We start from the raw sequence: 20846 nt of genomic DNA on the forward strand, positions 1-20846 counted from the left end.
CATCCAAAATTGGAAAAAAAATCTTACAAATGCCTGAAAACTACATAATTCTGTTGTCCTACTTCTTGACTATTCTAAATTGTCTTCTATTCTCTCTCTTGCTCACTTAGCTCTGGCCACAAGGGTGAAAAAAATATCTCCTAATAATGTGTAACTTCAAAGTGACCAATATTGCTACAATATTTCCCATTAAAAAAATAACTTCTCTTGACCCACATACCTTAAAGCTAGTGGCAGAATTCACGAAGTAGGTATGTCCCAAGAAACCTCAAACTGAAATTTGTTTTAGAGTGGTCCCAGGTTGGCAGTCTCCTGAGATGCCTGGAAGAAGAAAATGCAAATCTTCTCTGGAGAAAAAGCCATTTTAAAACTAGGTCTCAATACATTTCTTCAGATAAAGTTACACTGAACTTTATGTCAAAAATCATTACCAGAAAAAGACACCATAAAAAAGAGCCAGCAGAAAAAAATAAACAAGGGACTTCCCTGGCGGTCCAGTGGTTAAGACTCTGTAATTCCAAAACAGGGGAGTGTGGGTTTGATTCCTGGTTGGGGAACTAAGATCCCACATGCCAAAAAAACAAACAAACAAAAAAACACCTTACTGCAAAGCATTCAGATATTGAAATCATCAGAAGCAGAATATAAAATATGTATCTAAAAAGAGTAAAATATGTGTCTAAAAAGGGGCTATTGAAATTATGAGTTAGGAATAGTTAACTATAAAAAGAAATTACCAGGTAGTTTTGCCTAAGGATGGAAGAGGGCTCTTAGAAGAAACAAAAACAAACTAGGGCAGAAGTATCCTTAAAGGATGAAATAAATTATACAAAGCAAAAGGGGGATTCATGAATCAGAAGATAGGTATAAGAAATTACACAAAATGCAAAACAATGAGACAAAGGGTTAAAAATAAAAATGAAGGTTAAATACAGAAAGAACAGAGGAAGAAGTTCTGGCGCTCATCTAACTGGAGATCTAGAAGGAGATAATAGAATGTGGAGAGGAAATATTTAAACATGCCATCTTTATAACTGAAAATAGACAAATCATCAGATAAAGGTAACAATATATTTCTAGAAGGAGAAATAAAAAGAAATCCTTTCAAATACATCTCTAGGTGAAAATGAATATGATTAATATAAAAGAGTTGATCTCTGAAGTAGGCAAAGAAAAAAGATAGATAACATACTAGGTTGAACCATTTCAAATTGCCTTTTTCCGTAGATTGAAAATGGTCAAATAGCTGCAATTTCGTATATGGTCAATGTATTACAAAGAAACAATAGTTCAACTGTTGGGAATTTGGGAGACAAAACAATCTTTGCCACACAAGTAAAGAAAATTTGATAATGTGTAACTTCAAAAGCACCTACATGTGGTTCTATAGGCAGAATTTACAAAACAGTTATGTCTGTTGGAACCTCAAGTTCAAAAGCCATGATGATGGGCTTCCCTGGTGGCACAGTGGTTGAGAGTCCGCCTGCCGATGCAGGGCACATGGGTTCGTGCCCCGGTCCGGGAAGATCCCACATGCCGCTGAGCGGCTGGGCCCGTGAGCCATGGCCGCTGAGCCTGTGCGTCCGGAGCCTGTGCTCCGCAACGGGAGAGGCCACAGCAGTGAGACGCCCGCGTACGGGAAAAAAAAAAAAAAAAAAAAAAAAAAGCCATGATGAAACATTTGCTATGCAAAATAAAATGTTCAAATTGTATACATTTATTGTATACACTTTTCAAAATTTACTAGCGATAGTAAAAGTGAAAGAAAATAACTGTCAACCTGGAAGTGTAAAACAGATTAAACTAAGGACTGAATAAAGATATTTTACTGACAAACACTGGCAAATTTTAGCACCCTCCTTAAAGACTTCAAAAGAATCTACATTTACATGTCCATCAACATGGGTGAGGTTCCTGGCCAAAATCCAGGACACTGACAGCACTAAATGTTGGTAAGGATGTGGAACAATCAGAACTCTAATCTATTGCTGGTGGGAATGCAAAATGGTACAGCCCCTCTGGAAGACTAGCAGTTTCATTCAAAACTAAACATACTGGAAAGAAAAGATCCAGCAATCACATTCCTTGATATTTATCCCAATGAGCTGAATACTTATGTCTACACGAAAACCTGAACACAAATGCTCATAGCAACTTTATTCATAATTGCTAAAACTTGGAAACAACCAAGATGTCTTTCAGTAGGTGAATTGATAAAAAAATTAAAGTATTCCCCTACAATGGAATATTATTCTGTGATGAAAAAACAAGTGCTATCAAGACGTGAGAGGACATAGGGAAACGTTAACACATATTCCTAAGAGAGAGAAGCCAGTCTAAAAAGGCTATATACTGTATAATTCCAGCTATATAACATTCTGGAAAAGGCAGAACTATGAAGATAGTAGTTGTCAGGGGTTCAACAGGAGAGAGAGAGGAATGAATAGTAGAAGCATAGGAGATTTTTGAGGCAGTGAAACTGTTCTGTAAGATACTGTGATGGTGAACATATGTCATTATACATTTGTTAAAACCCATACAATTTACAATACAAAGAGTGAGGGCTAATGTAAACTATGGACTTTAGTCAATAATAATGTATCAGTCTTGTCCCATGAATTGTAACAAACATACCACACTAACGCAAGATATTAATAATGGGCGAAACTGGAGGGAGAGGATGAGGTACATGGGAACTCCATGTGCTTTCTGCTTGTTTTTCTGTAAACCTAAAACTATTCAAAACTAACTTAAAAAATTGGGAGTAAACAAACAGCCTCTTGAATAAATAATTGCATCATATAATGGAATACTATACAGCTATTAACAAGAATGAAGGAAATCTGATTGCACTGATATGGAAAAAGTGTAAGAGAGAAAAAATAAGGTGTAGAACAGTGTTTATATTATCTATTTGTATGAATCCAATTTATATGAAATATATATATACACTTTTTTCTTAGAGGATGTGAAAGAGTTGTTTATAGTCCTTACCTTTGGAAAAGTAACTGTGGGTTGGAATTAAGTAGATGGTGGAAGGGAGATACAGGCATCTTATTGTATCCCTTTTATTGTATGTGTATTTTGTTTAAACAAAATTACAAGTTTAAAGGTAAAAATACTCCATACACATTTATTGTATACATTTTTTAAAATTTACTAGTGTTAGTAAAAGTGATACATACTAGATTTTAGTAAAACTAAAAAATTTTCTTTGCTACCAACATGAATGATTTTATATCAATAGTTTATTACTTACGTATGGATTTCTTGACTGCTTTGACGCTCTGAAATATGAAATCACTAGGCATGGGGCTGACCTGAGCTGGAGTGGAAAGATGGGTCAAAGAAGAAACTTTGAATTGAATTGGATGTAAAAACAAAGTTTTGTTTACTCTGGATTGGATCTTTTGATAGAGAAAGTGTTGAAATGGACTTTTTTTTTCACATGCATGATCAAGATGGAAAATAGAAAGAGGGGTGGAAGATAAGAAGAAACACTGTGGGATCTGCCTAACAACTCATCAAGAAATGATGAAAAGACAGCTTACAGATTGTGCAAAGTATCTTTGAAAGCAGTGGCTGCAGAAACATCGTCATTTCTATTCTTATACCCCTATTGATTTTAAGTGTCAAGTAGGTTAAGAAACAGTAACAGTGTTATAAATTCTAAATTTCTGTAGCAGGAGTCCAATTCAATAAATGGCTGAATACTGTCTATCACATGGCATGATATTTTCTAAAAGCCAGATCCAGAAAGAACAGATTTCTTTTCTCTTTCGCACTGTTTTCTTATGGAGAACTTTTATGATCTCAGATGTCTGTTAAATTCCATATCTAAAACTACCATGATGCATCACTGCAACCTCAGCTAATGGTCATGAACTGGGAAGAAGAGGCTATTTTTATTCAGAGTAGAGGAAAGATAATGACAGCAAAGAATTTAAGTTTTGGATGTTCCCCATTTGCATGGAAATGTTAACAGATCTTTAAAAACTTATATTTGTCTGTAAGACATGTCTGTTATTTTTCTTACTGACACAAAGAAGCTATTTACTAGACTTACTCTATAGCTATGTTTCCAAAGTTGAAGGTAAAGCAAAATGGTGGAACTTCTCAGTACATATTTCCAAGCAGTTGGTGATCTACAATCAGGACCATTGCTCCAGCAGGGATGCCTGTACCTAGCTAACTGCCAGTATTTCTGTTTTGTGTCACTTCCCTGGGGATGGATGGAGGAAGAAATTTGACCTTTTTTCAGGCAATGACGCCAGCACGAGAAGTCCCAGCTTAACATCAAAGTCACCTCGAGAGTAATGTATGCAAGTAATAACACTTTAATTTGTGACTCTGAAGAAGCCTGAAATAATGAACAAGGAAATGATACTGCCTAAGAGAAGAGCGAATCAGGAAACCAGTTTTGACAAGTTGTCCCAAGCACTAGTCTCTGGCCCTGCTTCAGGTTTTTATGGATATATAATTGAGCCAGGACTGTTATAAGCTTTCTGGACACATTTAGCTCTTAAAATGTTTCTGTTAATGTAACAACTTGTATATTACACCCTGTGGACAGTAAATAATTGCTTAAGCTCTCTGCTTTACTGATTCTTCTCAGGCAGACCTGCAGGACTGCTTAACCTTTAATACTGAACAACAAGAACTTGGTATTTATAAAGGGGATCTTGAAGTCCTAGCATCTCCAGTTATAAACAAAGAAAGTGAGATAAGAGTGTTTATGTGACTCGCCTGAAATCAGTGATGTTTGTTAATCTGCACGAGACTCAAAAGAATTGCGTGACCTTTCCCAGCTTTTGTAGATAACTAAATCAGCAGAATGAAAGTCCTTTATTTCTTTCCCATTGTAAAGTAATTCCCCCCGTTTAGGCAGAAGTATATGAGAGCAGAGTGACACTCTTCACTAACTTAGCAGACCAGTCAGTCAAATATCGCTGTCTGTTGCCATGTGGTGCATTGTGGAGCTGACACACGTTTAGCCTTTGAAGAAAGGGCATGTAATTGCATCAGTGTGCCATGAAATCCATTTTAAATCTGGCAAATGTACTGCAGTGCTTTGTTAGCAATTATAAATTCACAGTGGTAGGTGATAGGAAAAGAGACAGAAATGGGATGTCAGGAAAAATGAGGATCACTTGCTGGCAACTGTCTATTCAGTTGCCAAAAAATTAAACAGTTTGAGTTTCATTGTGGTATTAGTGCTACTGCTCAGAAGCCAGCAGTTAATTTTTATACATCTCTGTCGTTCCCACGTTTGTTCTCATGAAGCAAACAAATTTAGCTTCTAATGCATAGAGTGATGCCATAATGAAAAGGGGTATTTCTCTAAAGGAGGATATGTTAAAAAAGAAATATTTCTTTCTAAGATTATTGCTTTTAAATTGCATTAACAGAAGCATAATCAGGAGAGCAAAAAAGGAGAATATTTTAAACCTAAATATAACTGTCCAATATACAACGTAGTGTGTGAGAGTATTACTCGTTTGAAATGATAGAATTCTCATAAAGACTTTGGCAGGGTTCATATATGCAAAGCTCCCAAGTTTTTGAAAACTGAAAATGGTAAGGCTAACACAATGAAAATATTGAGTTTTACACTGCATTTAATTTATAAATAGTATCCTTGTTTTTAAAATGAAATATAGGGATGCAATCAAAGTACATGTCTCAAAAAGAGGGATCATTTTGCCCCTGCTGACAGGGATGAATCCCATGATCACTACTCAGGTGTGTAGTAGCAAGTGAGTTTAACAGATGAGGTAACATAAGGCACTTTGTATAAATCTCCTATACACATTTTAAAGCCCAAATATTTTCTATGTAAATATAATTCATAATGCAAAACTTATGGAGCACTAGAGGAAAGTTCTTCACCCTCGTTTTTTTCTCTTTCTTTCCTTAACCCTAATTCTTAATCAAGTCTCTGGTTTTCCCAAACACCCTGATGCAGTGTCCAACCATTCCTCCAAATCTTCCCCAGAAATAAATCATTATTTAAAGTTACCTCTACTTCTGTGCCACTGCAAGTTCCCAATCTTTTTTTCTTTTTAAAATTTCCTATTTCAAAATACCTCCTCCTTTCTAACTCTCTCCCAACATATTTTCCCATGTTTCTTCCTCAAGAATCTACAGATGATGGCAGTAATTGCTAAATGAATAATATATGGGGTAAAATGTGATTAGCTAAAATGCCAGGCTTATTTTTATTGCAAATCAGCAACTTAAATTATATTGAAGGAGACCATTTTCTTATTTCTGGATTTGGAGAAAGTGTGTATTTATTTGCAACTCTAATGAGAAAATGGGAGTTATAAATCTTATTATCTAATTCTGAGAATACATGAAAACTAAATTAGGTATTTTCTCAGTATAGTGACATCATATTTCAAATTATACATCTGCAGGGCTAGAGTTGATCATTGAGCTTACATATAAACATTCTTCTGTAGAATTTTTAGTAATCTTAATGTTAATCCATGATGATGAATTAGAGCTCATGGTGAACTGAAAAGCAGAATGAACTCATTAATCAATTCAATACAGTATCTGTCACAGGTAACTTTAGAATTATCTATTTCCTTCTCATATCTGAAAAGGCCTAGCTGCCAGATGACTATTGATAAAATGTCATAGTGAAAAAATATCTGAAATTGAAGTATACCTACTTTGATAGGAAGTACTTGAATTATAAAAGTAGAGCAATATTTGGTATTACATTAACTCTCATAGATACCAACAGGTCAATGTTTTATATAAAAATATGAAATATTATATATGAAAATAAATAGTTTATATGAAATTAGAATGAAGACTTGAAGTAAATTAGATGTTAATTACATTATTTTAACTGAATAAAAGTACTACAGCATAGGCACGAAATTAATATGCTGATAACTCCTAAATCTAAATATTGAACTTGGATCCTGAATCCCAGGTCTGTATCTTAAGCCCTAAATTCTCATCAGAACCCCAGACTTATAATCGAGCTGTCTATATCATTTCCACTTGGATGTGTACTATCTCAAATTGAGTGTAACCAAAAGGGAACTCTTACCTTTAGTCCTCAAACCTCCTTCTGCCTCAGCCCCCCATTTCAGTAAGGATATCACAGTCTTCTCTGTAGCTTAAACAAAAAAATCACGATTCTAACCTGATTACGCTCGTTTACTCACTTCTTATATCTAACCCACGAGCAAGTCATGTAGACCCATGTATATTTCCATATACTTTTTACCATTCCCACTATTGTTACCCTAATTCAAGTCATTGTGATTTCTTGTTAAGATCATGGTAAAAGTCTGTTTACAAACTTTCCTGCTTTCCTTCTTGCCCTTTCCTTCTGTTGTCCACAGTGTAATCTGAATAATGGCCTAAAAGTTAAATCAGATCACGCCAATCCCTACTTAAAATTTTTTACTATTTTCTTAAAATGATTGTCAAAATCTTTCTAGACTTAAAATCCGTATATATACTGGCTCCTGCTAAATGTTCAGACCTCAGCTTGAATTACTCTCTCCTTACATATTTTGTGCCCAAATTACTGGAATGATTTTGGTTTCTTGATTTTTAGCGAGCTTGTTTCCATCTTCGGGTCTTTGCAAAAAAGTATTTTCTCTGCTTAAAATATACTTCTGCTTAACTTTCTCAGGCTGGCTCCTTCTTGCCATTCAGATCTCTGTTAAACATCAATGTAAGTATCAGATTCCTCCCCTGACTTCTCAAACTGTGGTACAACCCTGTACATTTTCATTTAACATATTATGCTAATTTAATTTATGAATTTATGAAAATAGTATTCCAATATTAAATATTTCTTTCCTTATTAGTGAGACTGATCATTTACCATTTATAGTAAATATTGTTCTCAGTTTCTTTATTATTAATTTATATCACCGTTTTACAGTGGAAATAACAACCTCTTAAACTCATAGTGATTGCAAGCCACCTCCATGTTGCTACCTTTTAAGTACAGGAAGTTTTTGTGCTCATATTCTTATATCTATCCTTTTCTTCACTTTGGGATTATTTTTCCTTTGAGTGTTAATATTGGAAAATTATCTATTTTCCAACATTTAAAAATCAATAATTACATTAGTTTATAGTTTTAATGTATATTTTTACATTTAACTTTTATGTGTATGGAAATTATTTGAAGAGTGTAGGTTGAGTTTATTTTTCTTCAGACCTTAACAGGTTCTTCTAATATCATGTATAACCCTCCCTTTCTCATCACAATGATATGTGAGGGTTCCTTTCTCAGTCATTGCATTTTATTTTTGTGACACTTTGCTATTTATTAGTCTCATATTCTCTTATTTCTGGTTGTAATATAGTTTAATATTCATGATGTTAACCCTCATTACTGCTATTTTAATAATTTTACATAGTGTAGTATATTTTTGTCTTCTTTTTGAAGAATACTGTAACTATTTTAGTTTACTTACATTGAATATTAATTCTTGAAGAATGTTTTTCTTTAAAATACTTAATATTTTCTTCTAGATATTTGATTCACTTTATAAAATTATTGCAAATAGTAGGTACTCAGATATTTATTCAATAAATAATTTTGTCAAGAGTATTACCAATAGCAAAAATATAAGCTTTTAATATGTTTAAAACAAAAAAAAGTTTTCTTTCAATTTTTTTTTTTTTTTTTTTTTTTTTTGCGTTACGCGGGCCTCTCACTGTTGTGGCCTCTCCCGTTGCGGAGCACAGGCTCCAGATGCACAGGCTCAGCGGCCATGGCTCACGGGCCTAGCCGCTCCGCGGCATCCGGGATCTTCCTGGACGGGGGCACGAACCCGTGTCCCCTGCATCGGCAGGCGGACTCTCAACCACTGCACAACCAGGGAAGCCCCCAATCTGATTTGAATCCATTGCCTAATAAAACTGACAAGATTTATTTTTATCGGCTGCCCTGAGATTCATTTTATTTTGTTTAAACACCAGTATAATTATTTAATAGTTATCATTTAATTTCTTTGAAAGTACTGATTACACACTATTTATTTTTAGCATCTGAGTTTTCAAGATTTCTTTGGTCCATGAGAAATACTCAAATTTTAAAAAATTATTTGTTTATATAATTTTTCATGCCAGAGATGATTTTAATTATGGTTGTATCCATTATCATATTTCTTTTATAGCTTCACTATTATACTCTTATTTTATTAAAATCACTAAATAAAACTATTTGCATATTTTGACCCCCTTTGCATACTTAATTTCACTTGATTTTAATTTTTTTTAATACATCTTTCTCACATCACCCAAATCTGCTGCCCAAATATAGTTGCTCAAGCCTAAATGCACACTTGCCTTATTTCACTGGTCCTATCAGGTTGCAAGTTAAAGCCACTTAATGTTGACAATACTTTACAACTCAAGTTGCAGATTAAATGCACCGTAAATTCCTTTACTTTACAGAGCTGATCTGTGACTTCACAATTCTTTGTTAGACAGTGTGGATTTCTTCAACATGCCTAGCTGTGATTTATCCCCAAGTAAATGACCAAGAACTAGTTTGTTATTCATAGATGGTCAAGTGACCCCCCTGTGTAATAAAAAGAGAGAAAGTGAAACCCATATCAATAATGTCACTAAGCTTTAAACATTGACCAAATACAGGCAGAATCTGAAAATATAATGCAATTTGCAGTAAATACTTACAGAAGAAAACATGAAATCAAGACACATTGGGGAAAAAAAGGCATGAATGGAATATTGCTAGGAATATTTTCCTCAGTTATATCTTATTAAGTGTTTCTTCAAACCCAATGTGAAGGGTTTGGAAGTTAAGAACCACACTGGAGATTAATTCTTACATGTTTGTATATAATTATTCTACGTGAACTCTCTATTCAAATTATGCCTTTATTCCATGGTATGGTTCAATGATTCTCAATTAATCCTTTCATTATAAAGTACTTAAATGACAAAAATCTTCATGCAATTGATGTATAGGCATCTGAATGTGATAATCACGGATCAGTAACTGATTTCTAGAACTTGGTTATCAGTAAGGACTAGACAGCTAAGCCACATTCCAAATGGACTGCTAAAGGTACCGAGCATATTCCTGTTAGTTATGTCATATGTTGCCTATATGAACGTTAGTGACATGGTTATAAGAGTTGTAATATCTCTGATAAACTTCAGAAACATTAATTATATGAAGAGGTTCACAGCATCATAGCATTTACATTTACACTCTAATGGATTCTTATATTAGGTAATTGAGAATAATAAGCTTATCATCACTGAGGTGCATTAGAGACATAGAGGCTTCCAGATATGCCAACAGTTTTCAGTCCCATTTACCATTTTTTAAAAACAGAACTATTACTGTACATAATCCATTAATAAAGCTGCCAGAAGATGCTTGTTCTTGTAAAGAATACTGCACTCTAAAGATAAGTGGCATTAATGTTACTCAGGAAACCTGGAACTTCAATCTACTCTTAGGGACAATTAGGATTCTGTCACACAAGTGCTAGATTATATCTACTTAAACCGGTTTTCTATATCGTGGAAAGTAAAAAGGTAATTATCAAAATGGATGTAAATGAAACATGCATTTTAGAAAACAGTTGAAGCAGTTACTCTCAGAGGATACATAAGGGTTGGAAAATCTTTCACCCAATTTACTCATCAATTCAAACTTTATTTCCATAAGTAAGCAGAGATTATTCCATAAATACTTTTATTAGATTTATAAAATGTGGACAGCTCAACCTGCAGAAAACTGTTTGAAACAAGAATTATTTAACAACTAATGGAAGGCCATTCTTAAGAGATATTTCTGCTACAGAAGTAAACTTTGGAAAAAATCTCTGGTGCTATCTTATGAGATACCATTATAACAGCAGACAAAGTATATTCACTCTCATTGTCAACAGCGCAGGACTTTTACTGAACCAAATCCTCAGACCCTCTGGAGAAAGGCAACAACACGCAAGTCTTTTTTCTTTTTAAAGTGAAAGCAGGTTTATTCAGGGAGATACGCACTCCATAGACAGAGTGCGGGCCATCTCAGAAGGCAGGATGCCTTGGGAGAAACACCCAAGTCTTTATGTCTATTAAAATAAGTAAATTGCATGCCTAATTATCTAGGGGCCACAGGAACATGATTATTTTACATCTGACATTTGTATTCCTCACTTATAGCCTCTATTTGTTTCCTTATAGTGAAACACTTATCTCTTATAGGAGTAACAGGAAAAAAAAAGGAAGATTAATATCTTTTCTATTTGCCTTCTCTTCTTTCTCTTTACCCTTCTATAATTTTATTACCCTTACCATCATCATCATCACTGTAAGCTAAAAAGCAAAATGTGAATAAATGGATGGTTGAACATTAATATGATGATGAAAGGAAAAGTGAAAAAGTAATACTACTGTGCATTTGAATCTTTTAGGTAGGAGTTATATATCCATTTTCTGTTTATAATATCCTTGCGCAGTAAGGATATTATAAACAGATATTATGTAACTGACTCACAGTAAGAGATAATGTAGCAGTATTTAAACATACGTATGGGCTTTAGTATCTAAGAATCACAGATTCATATCTCAGCTATATTAATTTCTTTCTTGGTGATAGTTGGTGGGTAACTTAATCTCTATTCTCTAGAAAGTTTTACATACCAGTTCAAGTGACTTAGAGTTAAATTATAAACTTTCCACTGACTCAGAGGTTTTTCCTCAATTAAATAACATGTATTTGAAGTTCTTAGAAAGGAAAAGAGACTTTTGTGTATGTGTGTTGTGCTGGGAGTGTTGTGAACAAAGAAAAAAAATGGCAGCAAGACTGTTCTTTTACACATGGCACTATGTTAAAACATTTTTACATTTCTAAACACTCTTTCCTAAGTGATGGTATTTGCTAAGACATGTATAGAGTCAATGGCTCCTCATAAAGCATGACTGAGCTGTGCTGGATGATAGTATAAAATGGTGATTAAGAGCATGGGTGCTACATTCACACTGCCTGGATTTAGAGCCTGGGTGTACCACTTACTAGCTCTATGACCTGAAGTAAACTACCTAATCTGTTTGCATCTTAGTTTATTCATCTGTAAAATGACTCTATTAATAATACTAATGTGTACATCCCAGGGTCAATGTGAGTTTTAAATTAGTAGATATAGGGAAAGTCCTCAAAACTCTCTTGCACATAGTAAATGCTAGTTACATGCTATCTATTTTCATTATTGCCAAATCTCTCTCAGAAGTTCATGGAGCAGTGATGTTGCCATAAGAACATTATCTAATTGTCAACATCTTTCATCACATAAAGCTGCCTGAGAACATGGCCAGATTTCAAACTCTCTGTAGTAATCTTTCCCACCCCCATTGTCTGTAGTCCGGCACAGCAGGCTTATTAATGAGGTTTCCTCAGAATTGTCTGGTAGTGGATGTGGTAGATTAGTATCCTAAGAACTAGGCAAAAGAGTGTCAATATAATTCCTCCTAGCTCAAATCATTTATATTACTTGCTTTCTGGTGTGAAAAGATGTCCCAAGCTCATGTTGTATATCTCCTATTCAAGACTTAATCATTTCCTGTAATATATAATATACAGTATATATTAAGAGCTACAGATATTTCATGAGTTTTATATTACTAATTCCTAATATTTCTAATTCAAATTTAGTACTAAAGGATATTTACTTAACCTTGTTAATGTTACATCTGTTCCTCTGTACTTCCACAAAGAAAATCTTAGTTCTCAACACGATTAGTCATTTGCATTATTCCACAATATTCACAACACTCTCAAAATGATATTAACAACACTAACAAAACAATACTATAAGCAGATACTTTCTTTTTCAGTTCTTTTTGTCTTTAGAGTATATTCTTGGTGGTGCTTTTGCCGACATACGTTTGAGATATATTTCTAGAAGTGAGATTACTGGACCAAAGGGTACAAGCTTATGTAATTTTGCTAGATATTATGACTTTTCTGTCCAAATTTTGTACTCCCACTAGTGATGTATGAGTGCCTATGTTTCCACTGGTGTGTCACCAGAGTATGTTTTCAAATTTTTAATATTTGCCAAACTAATAGGTGAGAAATTATATCATAGAGTAGTTTTGATTTACATTTCTTTTTATTATGAATGCAAGAAAGAACCAGTAGCTTATCTATGGTTAAGGACCATTTGCATTTTTTTTTTTTTTTTTTAGTGAAAGGTATGTTCATATATTTAGTCTCCTCAACACAGTAAAACTTCACAACATTGCAAATATATGATACATTTTATAACACAAGCTTCTTTTATGCTATTGGTGTTTTTATCCACATAGCTCCACTAATGCACTGTGTAACCCTTCTGGCAGCTCTCCACCTTCACACTCTTTTCCCAAGGGGTTAAACCATGACTTAACATACTGTCAAATTAAGGAGGAGATTTTTTTTGAAGATGGCCATTCTGACCGGTGTGAGATGATATCTCATTGTAGTTTTGATTTGCATTTCACTAATGATTAATGATGGATGTTGAGCATTCTTTCATGTGATTGTTGGCAATATCTTCTTGCCAAATAAGATATCTTCTTTGGAGAAATGTCTATTTAGGTCTTCTGCCCATGTTTGGATTGAGTTGTTTGTTCTTTTGATATTGAGCTGCATGAGCCACTTGTAAATTTTGGAGATGAATCCTTTGTCAGTTGCTTCATTTGCAAATATTTTCTCCCATTCTGAGGGTTGTCTTTTTGTCTTGTTTATGGTTTCCTTTGCTGTGCAAAAGCTTTTAAGTTTCATGAGGTCCCATTTGTTTATTTTTGTTTTTATTTCCATTTCTCTAGGAGGTGGGTCAAAAAGGATCTTGCTATGACTTATGGGAGGGAGGGAGATGCAAGAGGGAAGAGATATGGCGATATATGTATATGTATAACTGATTCACTTCGTTATAAAGCAGAAACTAACACACCATTGTAAAACAATTATACTCCAATAAAGATGTTAAAAAAAATTAAGAAGGAGAAATTGGTCATGCACAGCTGGCTTCTGCTTTACCCTCTTCCTCTGAACCTGTTGCAGAGTCAGTGAGCTCTTAATTAATTTTACTTTCCTGTAAATGTAGTGTTAAAGACCTTCTTCTATAGCCTGTTACTAGGCATGGACGTTTGTCCAGTTTTGGTATTCAGCAAGTAGGAGCCCAATTGTTGCCTACAAGTATAAGGAGATTATCTTTATTCCTAGGAGATACATGCTACAGTATTTAGGGATAAAAGGACATGGAGTTTGCAACATTTTTTTTCAAATGGTTCCATAAATAAAGAACACACACACAATAATAATATTTACTATTATATTTGTATCACTTTTATCAGAGATAAAAAGCAAAGAAGATAAAGTAATAACAATGGGTGAAAGATATATGGAAGTTCATTGCATTATTATTGCAACTCTTCTCTAAATGTAAATAGTTTTCAAATTAAAATTTAAAAAATAAATTGGTCATAAAATAAAAGAATAAATACAGAAGAGAAAAATAAAAGTCACTAAGACATAAGAGAAGATAAATGATAAATAGGCCCATATATTTGTGTATATGAGAGTACTGTTAATAGGAGTCACTGAGTAAATCCTATAATGATAACATATTATATATTTATTAGAATATTTAACAAATATCATGAATGGTAACCATATATTTCTTTTCTTGTAATTAATAAACTTAGAACTTTTTATTATGTGGCTAGATTAACACTTAGAACCAATAGCCAACAATCAGTCAAAAGTGCTAATTTTGTTAAAATCTCTTTTTTTCCTACTGAAGATAATATTGATGTTTCTTAGTTTTAAACCTCTGAGATTTCTTTAATTTTGTTTCAAATTCCTTCAAGGTCAGACAGGGAAACAAATACTCTTATTTCATAGTCAAGCTGTGTGGATGCAAATTTATCACTGCTTTCAAAGAGATGAGATGTTCTGACACCATGATTTATGACCTAAATGATTTTTATTTGATGATATACAAATGTAATTTCCTAATTTGGGACACTGAGTATTGGGCTTTCTCTATTATTTAATAGAAATGTTAGAAAGTAGCAAGTGTGCATAATTTCTTTTCTTCTTTTATTGTATTATATCTTATATAAATTATCTTTGGGGATGAAATACAAAAGGCCATATGGTATCAAGACCTAGGAATGTAGCTGCAGGTTGTCAAACACAAAATTATCACAAATAAAGGAACGATGTTTATATAACAAATGTCCATAAATCTTGGCCTATGTTTATATAACAAATGTCCATAAATCTTGGCCTATAAACAGGATATGTCTAAGGGTTTTATTTTTTTTGTTTAATAATATGCTATCAAAAGACTTTCTCATTTTTCTCATTATCTCTCTCATAAATGAATGTGATATTATCAAGAATGAACTGTATTATGCAACATTTAATTCCATGGCAGGCCAAAAAGTGTAAAGTTCATTCTAGCTCCAGTATCTATGTTGCTTTGTACCCTAACCTTTGTCCCTCCTGGTTGCTTTATTTGGCACAATCCCTTTCGAGCTAGTCCTAGGCGGGCAGCCTTCCCTAGGCACTGATTGGGTTCCTGCACCTTTGCCCTCCTTCAATGGAAATGCGGCACCTCTCAGTGTAACTCCCTTTAAATTGCACTCAAGCCAAGTCAGCTTCAGCCGTAGTTCTGGCCTCAGACTCTCACGTGTGAGTCAGTTACAGGCCCCCATGATCCTCAGCCTTCAGGAGACTCCTGTCATGGATGTCTCTGAAAGGTTGCCTTTACTCCCCTCTCCTTCACCGTGGAGAAGGGAACACCACCGCCCCTCACCCCCCCCCCCCACTCCCGATAGGGAGGATGCACATCATTCTGAGAGACTGCTGCAAAGGAATCCCCTCTAGGATTTTTTCTGCCTCCTTTTTGTTACAGCCTAATACAGAGGAGAAAGCTAAGGGCAGAAAAAACTGTTGTACATGTCTTAGCAGGTGATCCAACACCCCAAGCTATGGGTCTTCTTGGCACCTCTTGTGTTGTTCATGTTCTTTGTATGTACTGCTGAAACTCTAATCAGAGTCCAGTTTACCATCCTGTTATTTTTTACGTCTACTAACCAAAGTCAGTTTCTATGTTTATGAACCTTAATTAATATAAGCAACTTCAGAGAATATAATTTTGCTATGCAGTCAAAGTGTGTATTTGGGGGCGCTCTCTCAGAGATCATGAGATCTAAGCGAGAAGCAACCTTGGATTCTACTGGACGTAAAATAGGAGGTTTACAAAACCAAAACAACTTAAAGGAACCCTAGCCTTCTTAAAGGCTAAAGAAAGGAGGTGTTTAAGAACAATCCAGAGAGAAATGTGTTAAATTCTACTATAATAAGCTGGTCGTGATAGTTTAAACAATGAATACATGTGATTGTGATTTGAGTGATGTGCTTCAGGAAACTGGAGGTCTCCTGAAAACCTAGACTAAAAGTCAGATGCTTGTTGATTCTTAGTAATCAGTTAACCTCACAAGTTCTGATGATTTAGCTGCAAAATGAGCAAATGGAATAAATGATAACTGCAATCATATTCATTTGAAACATTCTAAGCTTTCCAGTATTTTGTGATTTATTTTAAGATGTGCTCATGTTGTCATTTTGAGTCTAAACAACTGTCTTTAATTAAATTAATTCATTCAAAAAATATTTTTGAACTTTATGTGCGGGGCCCTCTTCTAGGAATTTGAAATACATAAGGTAGACATATCAAATAGATAATCTAGACATATCTAATAGATAATAATAAATACAATAAAAATAAAGTTCTAGTAAGGTAGAATGTGCTAAGGGCTGTGGAAGAAAACATAGAGTAGGATAAAGGAGCTCAGGAGTGGAAGCAGGTGAGGAGATTATGGTTTAAATAGGATTGTCAGAGTAGCTCCCGTGAGAAAGTGACATCTGAGTAGACTTGAAAGTGAGATAATTAACTACTGTAAGGCGGTAAGAGACAAAGAGCTTTCTGGACTGAAGTCATCATTCAAAGTTCAAAGGCCTGAGGCGAGCAACCCTAGCCTGTCTTTATAGAATGAATAATAAGTGTGCACGGTGGAGCCTGAGGGAGTGAGTGGGGCAGAAATCATAGACAAGGTCAGAGACATAAGGGTGGGGACAGAAGCCATAGAGGACACAGTATTGAAGCAAAATGTAAAGGTCTACATACAGTCTTGTGGGTAGTAACCGACCCACAGAAGATACACTGTTCTAAAAATGCCCAAGAGCCTTACTTTCAGCCCTGCTGATGGTCATTTCCTTTCCCAAGGAACAAGTACATTCAGAAAATAACATGATGTGCAGAGGTTATGTGTCTGATAATTGTTTCTGCTCAGCCCAATTTGTCCCACAGAACTTGAAGTATAGGAGAGAGGTGAAGGATAAAATACCGGCAAAAAGAAGTGCAAATTAAAACCATTCCTTTAGTATCAAGAACATTTGGAAAATTGACTACCTCTCTTCTTTATTGGAGTAATTGTCTCAGTTGTCTTATAGTATTTTAGAGAAATTAATTTCTCAAAATTATAATATTGATAAATTATCAATTACTTATAATTACAAAATAAATGATTTAATGTGCTTCAATGACAATCAATAATACAAGAGATCCAAGACTATCAGTATGACCCCCTCACCCGCTAATCCATCCAGGTGACAGACAATGCTTAAATCTTATTGGATTACTAGTTCTGCTATGCTATTCAGGTAATTTTTTAGAGGATTTCTAAAAACCTCAGGTAGCTTGTTTTCCAGAAGTCAGGCAAGGGGCATTTTACTTACAAGTTGCATCTTGTTCTTTAGGATAATGGTGCTATTGGAAAACATAGAAGAGAACACTGGTATTTCTCATTGCAGGGAGTGTGGAAGTGAGGATGGGGAATGTGTCTTGTTCCATTTATGGGAAAAAGAGCACTTAAAGTAGTAGCTTATTCCTCACAATTTCCTTGGATCATTTCAAAAGGATTTTTTTTCTTTGAAGAGAAAATTATTATGCTTTTCAGCTAGACAATAAATATAGAGCTTTGTTTTAAAACAACGTTTTGTTCCACTTTGGTGGAAACTAATAGAAAAATACAACAAATAAAGTAATGAAGCTAATCATTATATGGAATGTACTGGGGTTTCATAGATATAGAAACTGAAATAGAGTAAGGTTTTAATCTCTATGTATTGGCTGGTATGAAGTGGTTGTGGAATAGGGATATATATTAGCTATCTGAACCAAGGGGAATTTCTTTCCTTCCTTTATCACAGGTTATCTCTGATAATTTACTGTTATTTGAAATATTTTAAGTATTTGCCCACAATGCACAAAAACTGAGGGTGTTTGTCTCAGAAGAATTTATGGTAATACATATTTTTTATGTCAACTTGAAAAGAAAATTTTAAGAAAATATTGTATTTCACTTCAATCTGTTTTCATCCTATGTTAAACGGTAAATATCTATAGTAAAAAGTTACCTAAAATATGATATATCTAAATTTGACATAATATTTTGATGTGAAAAGATAAATACAATTTAATGAAAAGCTGAATTAACATTTCAATTATCCTATGTAAATGATATCTTCCTCTGATGCAGACACATCTTTTAGATAGAGAAAAAATATTTTCCATTTAATAATTATCATTAATATCTACAGCATAGCCATTAATTTTACTGTGCCACTCTGACATGTTTTAAAACTCTGAATTATACAACCACCTATTTATGTGAGTCTGAATGAGAAGCTTTCGTTAACTTCACAGCATGGTTCTAATACATGTACAGATACCAGCCAATTAATAAAGAGGGTACCAGAGACAAAGGCTCTTGAATTCTGGTCAGTGCTGTACTGTGTAAGAACAAGGCATTTATCAAACTGTCTTACAGACATCCCGTTAATCTAAATGTGTCTGGATGGAAGTACCAGCAATTTATTTCATCATTTCATCACTTGTGAGGTTTGTAGTATTAGTATTTAATCATTTTAAATGCATAATTATTATCCTTTGCTCCGTGATTTCTCACAGGTCCTCTGAAGGACAGTAAAGTATTGCAATCATATTTTTGGTAACTATTTCTTCTCCCAGTCTTTCACACTGATGAATATTACTAAGAATGCAGTATGTTAGCGTACATGAAAGGGGAGGAGATCAATTCTGTCCTTAAATAATTAGAATGAATGCTTCTGTTTTAGTAATATATGCAATTAACTTCAAGTTATCTTTCCATTCCTTTGTAAATTTATACCATTTCTGGCTGTGTCTTGAAGCAATGCTGAGCACCTCCATGCCTATATCAAGGCAAACTGTGCCCCGTTTCTCCCAATTACAATCAATGTCACACCTTTTAAAATATTGGTAAAGATTAACCTTTTAGAACAGCTCTGTAGTTAAGATGGGTACTTGCTGAATCATTAAATAATATCATTAAATATTGCATTAGTTATACAGACAATACTGTAGTCTTGAAATACTAGTTTAATATACTTACAAGAACAAAAACATTGCTCACTTCTATGCTATGTTAAATATTCATGTTTTCTTTACCTGGAAGCCAGTCATCTCTACATGTATTTGCAACCCTAGTAAACAGATTCTAAGATTCTAACCCTTTGTTAAATTGATGTCCTGATATCAATTGGTTTTATTCATACTTTTTTCTTTTTTTTTTTTTTTTTTTTTGCGGTACGCGGGCCTCTCACCGTTGTGGCCTCTACTGTTGCGGAGCACAGGCTCCAGACACGCAGGCTCAGCGGCCATGGCTCACGGGCCCAGCCGCTCCGCGGCATGTGGAATCTTCCCGGACCGGGGCACGAACCCGTGTCCCCTGCATCGGCAGGCGGACTCTCAACCACTGCGCCACCAGGGAAGCCCTATTCATACTTTTAAGAAATGTATATGTACAAAATTCCTACTGATATTAGCAGATTAAACAATACTCTGAAAATATTTCAGAAAGGACTACTTATTAGTTTTCTTGCATATCTAACCATATTTACATTTTTTGTTTTTATAGACCAAAACTTTATAGTGTATTCCTTAGAACGTCCTTTTCACATTATTTTCCCCAACTCATTTAAAGAGAGAATTCGTTTAATTGTAGTTTGTGTTCCTTTAGGGAAATGCTATATTCTTATTTGCACAGGGAGGGAGAATTATAAAACTAACCAAATAACTTAGTTTAGTGTAAAAGAAAATTTTTAACCAAAAATAAATTAGATGTGCTCTGGTGTGGACTAGAAGGCTTTTGTTCGCCGTTTGCTTCCAAACTGAGAATGTCCCCCATAAGTAATTCACTTCCCAAAACTTAACTTCCCCAGTGCAATCCCTTTGTTTTCTGAATGACTTGTCTAACATCAAAGGAAAGGGAGAAAATTAAAGATGCATTCCTTATATATCTGCATTATAAAGGTGGGTATTCCTGAGGGTTAAAATGAAAAAAGCCAAAGGATTCATCTTTCACATATCTATTACAATAAAAATCTGTATTTTTGAGAATTTCCTATGGGGATCTGGCTTCATTCATTCCTTCCTTCAACAGCATATGGATTTATTGAGAAGCTATTTGTGCCAGGCATTATTCTAGGTTCTAAGGAGTAAAAATGATAAAATTCCCAATTCCTGGGTTTACTTTTCAGTGGGGGTAGATGCTGTGATACACCAGGATCCATCCTCTAGCTGGTCCACCTCCACTTCCATCTTGAGGGCATGCACCCTCGAGTCTTCCGCCTACGGCCCTGTACTTCTCTTGCTTCACATTCCTTGATGAACAATCTCAGTCTTTGCCGTGATAGTACAGTAATTATCCACTCTGCCTTAATGTTTTCA

General features: G+C 34.5%; 1 long non-coding RNA gene across 1 annotated transcript in view; it reads right to left on the reverse strand.

The window, feature by feature from the left end:
• Window positions 1-293: 293 nt before the first annotated feature.
• LOC141275845 (uncharacterized) overlaps window positions 294-20846 on the reverse strand; it is a 194760-nt gene continuing 174207 nt past the window's right edge. Inside the window, exon 5 of the long non-coding RNA XR_012324290.1 lies at window positions 294-321. This is a non-coding gene — a long non-coding RNA (uncharacterized lncRNA). The remainder of the gene's footprint in view (window positions 322-20846) is intronic.

Source organism: Tursiops truncatus, chromosome 11 (genome assembly GCF_011762595.2).
Source record: "Tursiops truncatus isolate mTurTru1 chromosome 11, mTurTru1.mat.Y, whole genome shotgun sequence".
Taxonomy (NCBI): domain Eukaryota; kingdom Metazoa; phylum Chordata; class Mammalia; order Artiodactyla; family Delphinidae; genus Tursiops; species Tursiops truncatus.